The sequence below is a fragment of the Mirounga leonina genome, unplaced genomic scaffold (genome assembly GCF_011800145.1).
Source record: "Mirounga leonina isolate KUSES-001 unplaced genomic scaffold, KU_Mleo_1.0 Mir_97, whole genome shotgun sequence".
NCBI classification, from domain to species: domain Eukaryota; kingdom Metazoa; phylum Chordata; class Mammalia; order Carnivora; family Phocidae; genus Mirounga; species Mirounga leonina.
This window is the reverse complement of record NW_023270889.1, coordinates 3,546,616-3,558,734: the sequence shown is the minus strand read 5'-3', so window position 1 is coordinate 3,558,734 and position 12,119 is coordinate 3,546,616. Positions and strand designations below refer to the sequence as shown.

Below are 12,119 nucleotides of genomic sequence, written 5' to 3'. Positions count from 1 at the left end.
AATTCCTGACACAAAATAAATAATTGTTATTATTATTTGTATGAATACCATCCTACTATTAAATGAAGTCCAGCTCCTTTAAGAAGCATTCTGGGCCCCCCCACACTTTGGACCTTCTACCTTCTAGCCTGATCCTTCACTACCTCACTCCCACACACCAGCATTTGCCACACTAGATTATTCATTCATAATTTCCTGCCTCCTGGCCTTTGCTTACCCTTTGTTGCCTGGGATGCCCTTATCCTCACTGCTGGCTATGGAAATTCTGTGAATTCTTCAAGTCCAGCTCATAGGCAAACTTATTCTTGACCCCTTTGCTGATGCTCCATCTTGGAATTAGTTTCTCCCTCCTAGGCAATGTATTTGCCCTTCATTTTTTATATTTAACAATTGTGCCTTATATGACAGGAGGCATTTGTGGCCCTCCTTCTTTCTCCTATCTACCCTACAAGCCCCTATTGTCCATGAAACTGTAAGTTCCTAAAGGTCAGGTTCTTGTCTTGTTCATGTTTTAAACACATTTAATATTTTAAATTTATATTTTATGAACTTGGACCTAGCGAAGAGCCTTGTGTAAAGGAAGTTTTGCTAAAGTTTTGTTGAAGAGAATTGTTAAATGTGTGTAGATATTCCCATGTCTATTCCAAGCTGAAACAAAATGTGTGTAGATATTCCCATGTCTATTCCAAGCTGAAACAGACACTCAGTAGTTATCTAGTGACTATAAATAGGGTGTGAAATTGGACCCTCAGGACAAAATAGTCTGAGATCCAATGGTCTGACCTGGGTGTCTACACTGACGAGACTAATGCTACAAATCTAAGGTATCCATTGCTTTGTGTATGTCTGTTCAGACCTTTTTGGTTACAAGTAATACAAAACCTAATTCAAACCAACTTAAACAATAGAAGAAATCTGGTGCCACCTCATAATGACATAGAAAGGTTCAGCAAGACTTGCTCCAGTAGCTCAACAGTGCCACCAAAGGCCCAGTTTCATTTGGTCTCCAATCTATCTTCCACATGTTGTGTTGAACCCAAAGGCTGGCTTCCTTTATGGTCACAAGATGGCTACCAGCAGCTACTGGGGAATATATGCTTCCTCACTCATGTCCATTGGCAGATCCACCATGTTGCATAACTCTAAAGTACACCACTCATGGAACTGAATTAATCATAATGCCAAAGGTACCTACAGGGTTCTGAGCACCCAATTCTGATGGAAGTGGGGGACAGGCTTCTACACCATCAAGCAATTCTCAGACACCATCTGGGTGCCCTACAATTCAACTAAATTCTGACACTGTCTATCTAGAGACCGCATCAGATTCCACCAGGTAAGAGCCCAATCCCACAGCCTGCTCCTCCCCCACCTCAGATGCCAGTTGCAAGTCTAGGCTATCACCTGTTCTGACCAGCCAGCTACAGATCAGAGGCTTAAAGACCACCTCCTTTCTTGGGTTTTTGGGGTTTAGTCAAATGAAAGAGATGCACAGGGCAACATAGGGGGAAAGGACAGCAAGCTTCCATGCCCTCTTTGAGAATGGCCACTCTCCCCACATCTCCATGTGTCCACCAACCCAGAAGCTCTCCAAACCCTGTCCTTCTGGGTTTTTATGGAGGCTTCGTTTAGAGGAGAGGGCAGGGGGTGGGACTGAAAGTTCCAACCCTCTAATCACATGGTTGGTTCTCCTGGCAACCAGCCCCAAACCTCAGGTTCTTTCCAAAAGTCACTCATTTGTATAATAAAAGATCCCTTTCTTGCACTCACCTCTTAGGAAATTCCAAGGGATTTAGAAGCTCTGTGCCAGAAATGGGCATGAAGACCAAATATATAATTCTTATTATGAATCACAATACCACAGTGCCCCTGAATTTGTGTAATGCAATGGCTCTGTCCACCAGAAAGAGGGAAGCTCTCCAGATGGCTTCCATAGAAAAGAGAGGAAACTTCTTCATCGGTAGCCATCAGGAAACATCTTGTTACAGTTGTGGATCCCATTTATCTGCCAATCAGAGCCACAGAATGGGACCATTTGGATTGATCATATCAGGCTTTATGTTTGGGAGACCCTGGGTTACTGTCAAAAGAAAGATGACCAATGATTCAGCTAGTAGAGATCAGAGAAGATAGTGTTTGCTCCATCTAACTGATTATATAATATACATACTATATACACACACACATATGTACATACACACATATACACATACATACACACATATATGTGCATGTGAAGAGTTAATAAATGCATATGTATATAATAAGACTGTAATTTTCATATGCTCAACAAACTATGTGCCCAATACAATGAACATTATTCAGTCTCTGCCTTCAAGGAGCACACAGTCCTTTCTCCTTTCTTCATCTCCTTTATTAACAAGTCAAAGTAGCTGAATCCTTCCCTGATCCTTGATATAATCTCTTCAGATTCTAAGATTCTAGTATGCACCTTTGTTTTGTCTTTAAGGTGGCTCATGGGATCACATTTATGCCATTAACGTGTGTTTAGAAATTGAGGCACTATAAGAAAGTTATGACTGTGACCTGGTGGGCATCTCTCCAAGGGTGACCAAGGCCAAGCCAGCCATAGTGAAGGGACTATTCAGACTGACCAGCGACCACTACGGACCCTCTGAACAGCTTTGGGAGACAGGCAGATTTCCGTGACTAAAGACTCCCAGGGCTATTCCAGTCATTCAACCCACATTTGCTACTCATCTAGGAAGATATATTTGACTTTTTTTTTAAGTGAATGATGTACTTATACTGGATCCCAGGCATTTTGAGACAGAATTAAAACAATGACTTCTGACCTCCAACAAAGTCCAGATTTCCAGTTTTACTGGAGCTAAATTATTCAGATGAAACTGAGGAGACAAGAAGTCGGGGCTTAGCTGTTTATTAGTTATTTTATTCTGAATATTAGTTATTTTACTCTGAATTAGTTGTTTTACTCTTCACTTCTTTAGGCTTCAGCCTCATTAATCAACAACCGGATGCAGAAAATATTTATTGGGTGCCTGTTATGGGCCAGGTTCTGTGCTAGATGCTCAGGATAAAACCATAAAGGCAATTTCCTCACCTGCAAAGTGAAAGGGAGGCCTCGCTAATGTCAACCTCCCTCCTGCTATAAAGATTGTGTGCTCTGGAGATGGAGACAGCAGGTATATGTCCCCAAGCTCTGCAGCAGTGACTCATCGGTAATGGGTTGTGATGAACGGGGAGCCCATCCCTACTTGTCATAACCGTCTCTCTCTACCTCTTGGTGCTGGGACAGCATGATCAGGGTGTAAACTGCATTCTGCCAAGGCCTGCAGAACTCTGACTTTTGGTAATTCATCATTTAGTTTATAGATTAGTTGGTTATAAATATCCTATCCAAAATAAGTCATATATTCTCCTTTCCTTAAAGTATATTCCCAGAAGAACAGGTGTGCTTTATCTCCTTTCCTATAAACATCAGAGCCTGACCCTGTAAGTTCGTTAAAAAAAAGAATCCATCGGTGGGTGGTAAAATTCCTTTTGGACTCTCTGGCTATTCATAGAGTTGTTTTCAGAGTGATCAGTGATCATCTGGACAGCAAGGAGAAATTAATCACATTGGAAGTTTGTCTGCTGCTATAAACCAACTGAAGCTAATGGTGCCTGCGGCTGTGAGGCACAGGGGAAGGAGAAATGGAGCTGGAGCCAAAGAAGCTGGGTTTGTTTAAGTCTCAGTCAACCTACCAAAGAAATGTTGCGTATGTCACTAACTTCTCTGAATCTCAGTTTTCTTATCTTCAAAATGGGTATGCCTACTTCTCAGAGTTGTTATAAAGCTCACAAGAGATAATGTGTGCGAAAAGTGCTCTACAGGTGTTAATTATCATTGTATTTCAGGATATAAAGCACTTTCTCTTAGAATAAAGATGATAAAGATCCTCCAGAGGGCAACTAGTCATCAGCTGGAATCGCAGAGTTTTAAATCTGCATAGGGCCATGATAATCATCCAGCTCATCTACACTATTTTACAGAAACTAAAGCCCAGAAAGGCTGAGTAACTCACCCAAGAGAATAGTATTAGACACTATGGGGAAAAAAAACCACCTAAAAATGGTTTTTTAAATAGGAGTTCATCATCTCACAGAAGTCAAGAGAATGGACTATTCTAGAAAGTCAACATTGTTAAACTCAGATCTTCCTCTCATGTTGGCAAGATGGTTGCCACCGTCCTAAGTATCACAGCCTCACGTGACAATAACCAAAGAGAGGAAGTAGTGTGTGTGTGTGTGAGGGGGGCACATGTGCACACATGGTGGGAAAAGCAGAGGGAGAAAACTCCCCTTACTCATTTTTCTTTTCCTATAAGGACATAAATATTTCCCAGAGGCCCCCAGCAGACTTTCCCTCAGGTCCCATTAACCAGAACTGAGTTACATGCCCACATTTAAGCCAATTACTGACCAAAAATTAAAAAATGAGGATTACCATTGTATGGTTAGGTGATTCATGATTTTTGTACTGGAACCATCTTGCCTAAGCATGTTACTGACCCATGTCTAATAATTCTGAGTTTTTATTACTAAAAAGAAAAAGTGGGCAGTAGTCATTGGGCAGGCAACCAACAGGTTCTGCCATCCTGCCAAAATAGTCCTGCTCCTCTCAGAATTTGATATTATTGGTGGTACACTGGGTAACTGGTGGTTCTTGTCACATAAAGAAATGACTCCATGGTATCCATGGTCCAGGTCCTTCTATACAGACCAATTTCTTCAAGGTTTGTGCTCTTTTGTAAAATATATGAGTATTTCAGTCTATTCTTCATTCTGTAAATATAGCAAATGCTTGATTAAACTCCAATAAATTAACCCCTAAATAAGAACATTAACTACATTATCTATTCATTGATTCCAAACATTCTTTTGAGTTCCTACTATGTACTAGGAACTATTCTTGGTATGATTTATACATGGTACTGAGATAAATGTTCAACCATTTGGAAAAGCAAAGTAAGTAAATGCCTAATTTATTAAAGAGTTAGATATTTTGAAAACAATATTTACAGAAACTTGAGGTTAGTAAGACCTATTATAAAGGAATAAAATCATAAAGGAAAATTTCAAAGTTTTAAAATTCCAACATACCCAAAATCAGTATGTTAAAAGATAAAAAACTATGAAAAATATTTGTAATATCGTAAGAGGATTTTTGTCCTTTAATACATAAAAAGCTTTTATAAATCAGTAAGAAAAAGAGGACAACCTTAAAAAATGGTCAAAGAACATGAGCATATATCATAAAGATAAGAAATGGAAGTTGTCAATAAATAGATTTAATATGTTCAACCTCCCTAGTAAAGTGCATAAAGTTGTATGCTTTAAGCAATGTATCACCATTTTAACATATTAAATTGGCAAATAACATTAACAAGTGTTAGTGTGAGTGTGTGGGAAATAATCATTCTCATATATTGCTGATGAGAGTATGAATGGCTGAGATTTGGGGGAATGCAATTTGCTGATATGCAACAAAACTTTAATAAGGGGCATACCTTTTGATCCAGCAATTCTCCTTCTAATCATTTATCCCCCCAAATCGTCAAGGGCATGTGCAAAGATGTTTTGAATCAATCGCTCACTATGGTTGCTCATAATGACCCTTGAAACTCAGACTGTAGATTCCAAGCACAAACACCAAACTTAACTGTAAATTGAGTTGGACTTAGTTCTGGAGCCTATTAGAATTTTATGAATTGTGCAGCATAAAGACTTTAAAAAAAAAGTATTTAAATTTTCAGGCCCTGCTTAGTTTTGCTTTAGAGTAAAAGTCTCCTTGATAATCTCCATGATCCTTTTGTGAGAAAGAATAACTGAAACGTACGTTCCACCATCACACACACACACACACACACTCACTCACACACACTCAGTGTAACAGCTCTGAGAATCTGGAACATAAACCAGGAATCGAGAATGGAGAGAAGAGGAAGGAAAAAATTACCTTCACCTTCAAATTTTTAAAAAATGTTTTTAAAATGATATTTTAAAATGATATTTTAAATGGGATCATCTAGGGAAAACTAACCTTAAAAAGTGATATGAAAAATTTTTAAAGATGAACCTACAGGTGTTACAAATTTAAAGAGAAAAATAAAAAAGACTTTTAAACTAAAGCCGTGAAAGAGTTTAAATGTGGGGAAGAGCACACATCGGGCCAGATAGCTATATGCAGCAGGGCTTTCTACATTGTCTTAGATTTTTAAATTGTTTTATAGTTACTACTATTTAACAGTTATTTAATATTTAGTGTTTAAATTCTGAAATTTTGGATTGCTCGTATTTAGAGTTGTGGTTTGTATGTTACTTAAGAATTCACAAGTTAATGAAGATAATTTTTAAAAGAATTCAAATTTTTGTTAATAGTTTTTAAGAATTCCTCAGGGTTTGTGATAAGTGCTCAAAAATCAGTAAACCTAATAGTAGCTAACATTCAGTGAGGGCTTACTGTGTGCCTGGCATTGTTTTAAGCTCTCTGTTTGTGTTAACTCATTAAATGTTCACAGCAACCCTGTGAGGCAGCACCATTATTCTCCCCATTCTACAGATGAGGAAACAGAGGCACAGGAGGGTTCCTTGGGGACACACTACCGGCTCAGAGAAAAGCAGGGATTTAACTGCAGACATTCTTACTCTAGAGACCCAGCTCTAACCATGAGGCACAGTTGCCTCGAGCCTAAGTAACATTGAGTAAGATGAGTCCACAGGGGGCAAAGAGGAGGTGTCCATAGTGTTGTCCACCTGATTCACCAGGTGAATCATCCAGGGAAAGTTGTGAAAAATACAGAGTCCAGAATCCGAATGTCCTGAGATGGGAGCCAAGGAACTGCCTTTTTACCAAGTCATGGGATAATAGCTAATGCTTTCACAGTGTTTACTATGTACCAAGCACTGAGCTAACTGCTTTACACACCTTACCTCATTTCATCCTCATACAAACTCCGCGTGCTTGATACTCTTTATACTCTTCCCTGTGTAGGCTTGAGGAAACAGAGGTTTTAGAGAGATTCGGTAACGTGTCCAAGGTCACACAGCCCACGGGCAGTAGGATCACACTCAGTGAGCCTCCAAACCTTGACCTCTCACCTCTGGGCATGCTGTGAACGGGCAGGGCTCAGGGAGAAAGTGCCACTGGTTGGCTGCACCAAAGCACATTCCCAGGCAACCGGTAAATAAGGCAGGCTCTAGGGAACATAGTGCCCACCTCACAACAAGTAGAGGCTTGCCCAGGTTGAGGGGTCAGGGGGTGGGTTCTGGACTAGAGGACAGGGGGCACAAAACAAGTCAGGGCCCCATGAGCCACATGGACATCAGCCCACAGAGGTGGGGGCTAGGGCTGAAGAGCAGAGGAGGGTGTATGTGGCTTGGACGAAGCCTCTGTCAGTGTAGAACCTAAAAATCTGGTACCTTCTCAGCCCTTCAGGACCTGATAAGAATAGTAGATGCTTTAAGCTGCCCTGCTCCCCCCAGAACTCATGAAATTTAAAATAACAACAAAACTAAACAATAAATTAAAGGAAACTCAACAAAGTTCTAATTTTTTTCTCACCATGATGACTTTGATGTTATTTTGAAATATCAAACACCAATTTCTTTCTAGCGCCCTAACTATGGACTTTGTCTCCACTGGGACACCAGCTTTTACTCATTTCTAAGGTTCTATTCTGCTACATCTTTGCCAGCAATTAAGGTTTCCTTCATGGTAAATTATGGTCACTGTGTTTACGTGGGAAGGGGGAAACTTCCTGCTTCAATTGAGACTGAGGTGTCAACATGATAAATATCAGGACAACAAGGTGGATATGAGACAGATTCTTCCACCATCACACACACACACACACACACACACTCACTCACACACACTCAGTGTAACAGCTCTGAGAATCTGGAACATAAAGCAGGAATCAGAGAATGGAGAGAAGAGAATAAAGAGAATATTTGCAGAAATCTTAGAAGAAAACTGCTCCGAACTCTCTTTCCCTCCACCTTCCCAAGGGGTTTGAGGAGTACACCATGAGGGGTCTTTCCTGGATCCCCTTCATTGAGCCCAACGTATCCCAGAATTGGGAGGGTCTACACTGCCAGGGACTGTGGGAGCCTATGGGGGTCACGTTGGAAGCAAGTGGCCTCAGATGGAGGAGGCTGGAAGTGGATGGTCAGCTGGCCTGGAATGATAGAGGCAGCACAAGGCTGAGTCAGACAGAGATTGGGTGTCCCTCCAGGGAGCAGGTGGGAGATGCCCTCTCTGCAGGGATCCCTAGGGATCCCATAGAGGCTCCCATGAGAGAAAGCCTTAGCCATCTGCCAGGTCACAACAATCTGATTAGGAACTGCTCTGCCCCTTATCTCATCCCCTCACCCCACTCTATGCAGGGGAAAGAAAGTCATTGGTGAGTGGGGAAGGAAGAGAGCTGAGGCCAGGATAACTGCAGGACCACTGCAAGGTGTTGAGAATGGAGGGGAGATCTGCTGCTAGGTCAAGTGCAAAATATTTACTATTACAGTGGAGGCTTTGTCTTCTGATTCAAGACTATGTGACTTAAAGGAACTCAAGGCTGTCACTTTCCTGTGAATGAGCATAAAAGTCACAGCCTGCCTGATTTTTCATCTGGGTTAAGGGAACATGACCACTACCACCTCCCCAAAGAAAGTTTAAAGGTACCAAGGGAGGCAAAAATAAAGTTATCTTGAATCTATCAAAAGTTGTATTGTTCAATATACTGCTCTCACTAACATTATCTGGCACCTACTTTTTGCCAAGCACTATGCTAGGGAAATCACTCCCTATCTTACTTAAAGCTCAAAACAGTCTTTTTAGGAAGTGTAAACTTCCTCATTTTTACAGACAACTGAGGCTCAGAGAGGGTAAGTGATTGACAGAGCTGAAATTTGAGCTCAGTGGTGTGGTCTCTGCTACAAATACTACAGTGCCCTGGGACAGGAGTGCCTACAGCATCTTGCAGAAAAATATTCCTCCTTGGAGGCTTGGGGTGGTGGGCACATTGATGATTTGTTCTGTGCCAGACCTGCAGAAACAAGGACTGCCATCCCTGTATAGAGAAAGCAATATAGACATTCCTGGGAGGTCATCTGACTTGAATTGCATCTCAGGAAGCAGCAGGGATGGACATACATGGAACCACTCACATGCTCCTCCATAACTCATCCTGGCAAGCCGGCATGGAGGCACATTCCCACCTCTGATGGTGGTGGATAAGGCATGTTAATAGATACCAATCTTGGCGCCACGGGCACCATGCTGGAATAGACTGGACAAGCCACAAACATCCAGGATGGCAACATACATACCAAGTAGAGTGTCTCAATCAGCAGAGAGACAAGGCAGAAAAGGTAGAGTTTAGAATTTTACAAAAGATGCTGTTTGAAACTGCCATGAAAGGTATGCTGTGATAGGAGTAGGGTCTTTCAGTAATCAGGGTCAGTGTTTGAAACAGAAAAACCCCATTTTCATCAATCTTTAACCTAATGTGTCAGGAAACTGGAAAGGTGACTTTTTTTTTTAACTTTTCATAAAGTTCCAATAAATTAAGTTCAAACTAACTTGTAAATTTCCAGGCAATCCCCATGTCACTCCCCACCCCCAATCCTCCAAACCCCTACCCCCTCCACCTCCCACCTCCGGAAACCACATAAACATATCAACAGAAGCAGGTTCCTCTCAAGGACAGACTGCTGCATTCTTCAGATTACTAAATCCTCATGAAAAGCCACCATTGTCCCGGCAAGGCATTCAAGCCACCCCGATTGACGAGGCTCCTACCGAATCACCCATTTCAGGCCAGAGGGGGCTCCCAGCCAGCCTCAGAGAGGTAATTGCCCACTAGCGCATGGGGGCAGGGGTGGGGTAGGGGGAAGGTCACTAATCTATCTTAGTGGGGTGCTAACTTTGACGCACACTGAAGGCTACTTAAATGTTAACATTCGAAGGGGAAAGCACAAACACCCAGCTTTCAAGCCATCAAATTTTTCTTTTAAGAGATAACCACTTCTGACTCAGAAGACAAATATTAAAAATAAAAATACCCAATCCAAACAAAAACCAGACCAGCTCTCCACCATCCATACGATCTTGGTGGTCTCCAGGTGAAAGAAGAGTAGTGTGTGTGTGTGTGTGTGTGTGTGTGTGTGTCAAAGTACAGCCAACACAGGTTTTCTTTTTTTTTAAGCAGTTTCTTTCCCCCACCTTTCAAAGAAAGGTTCGCTGAGTTATACAGATTCATCTGACCAAAGTAAATCTCATTTTATAAGTGATGAAACACGACTTACGAAAGATAAATAGAAAAAGTTATTTCATTAGCATGAAGGAGAAAAAAAAAACACCTCAACAATCCTCTCACCTAACCTTGGATTCAGTAAGAGGAAAATTGTCTTAAAGAATTTAAACGATGAAGCTTAAGTCAAGATGCTACTGCATGCTTTAGAAGTTACCTATTCCTCCTTTCAGGTTCTTCTCCCCACCAAAAAAAAAAAAAAAAAAAATGCAGGAGAAGGTTACAAAGAATGAACAAAATTAATGTTCTTTATTTGCATTCAAAGCTAAAATTTAGTTGTGAAAGCCAGAGTATAAACTGAAAACAGGAGCTTCCAAAGCTCAGATTTTGACTTTTTCCTCCTGCCAAGGTCTCTTCATTAGAAGCCGTTCTATTGAGCAAATCATCAGGAGCCCACTAGGATCCAGAGCTGCTTCAGCCCAAATTGACTGTGATCTCTTTCCCCATGCTTGAGGGCGCCGAATTCTACTTTAACGTGGACCATGGCTACCTGGAAGGCCTGGTGCGAGGGTGCAAGGCCAGCCTCCTGACCCAGCAGGACTACCTCAACCTGGTCCAGTGCGAGACCCTGGAAGATGTGAAAATTCATCTCCAGACCACTGATTATGGAAACTTCTTGGCTAATCAAACAAATCCTCTTACTGTTTCCAAAATTGACACGGAGATGAGGAAAAAGCTATGCAGAGAATTTGAATATTTCCGGAATCATTCCCTGGAAACCCTGAGCACGTTTTTTACATACATGACGTGCAGTTACATGATAGACAATGTGATTCTACTGATGAACGGTGCATTGCAAAAAAAAACCTGTGAAAGAAATTCTGGCCAAGTGCCACCCATTGGGCCGTTTCACGGAAATGGAAGCAGTCAACATTGCGGAGACACCTTCTGATCTCTTTAAAGCCGTTCTGGTGGAAACACCATTAGCTCCATTCTTTTAAGACTGTATGTCTGAAAATACCCTTGATGAACTGAATATTGAATTACTGCGCAATAAACTGTACAAATCTTACCTCGAGGCATTCTATAAATTCTGTAAGAATCATAGTGATGTCACAGCAGAAATCATGTGTCCTATTCTTGAGTTTGAGGCTGACAGACATGCTTTTATCATCACTCTTAACTCCTTTGGCACTGAACTGAGCAAAGACGACCGGGAGACCCTCTACCCGACCTGTGGCAAGCTCTACCCTGAAGGGTTGCGCCTTTTGGCTCAAGCAGAAGACTTTGATCAGATGAGGAGAGTAGCAGACCATTATGGAGTGTACAAGCCTTCGTTTGAGGCTGTGGGTGATGGCAGTGGAGGAAAGACATTGGAGGATGTGTTTTATGAGCGTGAGGTACAAATGAACGTGCTGGCATTTAACAGGCAATTCCACTATGGTGTGTTTTACGCATACACAAAGCTGAAGGAACAAAAAATGAGAAATATTGTGTGGATAGCAGAATGCATTTCACAAAGACATCGAACCAAAATTAACAGTTACATTCCAATTTTATAACCCAATGTGGGGCCTCCAATGCAGAACATCTTAAATATTAAGAAGAGCTTCCAAGGAAAATAAAAAGAATTGTGTTGTGTTATTGGGGTTACACAAAAATAATTCACATTGCAGCTTCATGAGTTGCAGACCCACTAGAAACATAGTAAACCAACAGAAACAAAGTGATTCTTTTTTTTTTTTTCCAGCAGCCTTAAATTTTGTTTCGACATTTATGTCTCACTCTTTACCAGACCTTAGACATTAATTCTAATTATCAACCCTTTGGTACTTTTCCTCTTCTTGT

The 12,119-nt window shown here is 41.2% G+C and overlaps 1 pseudogene; it reads left to right on the top strand.

Moving 5' to 3' along the window:
* The first annotated feature begins 10,686 nt into the window (after positions 1-10,686).
* On the top strand, positions 10,687-11,906 carry LOC118006486 (annotated as a pseudogene).
* The last annotated feature ends 213 nt before the right edge of the window (positions 11,907-12,119 follow it).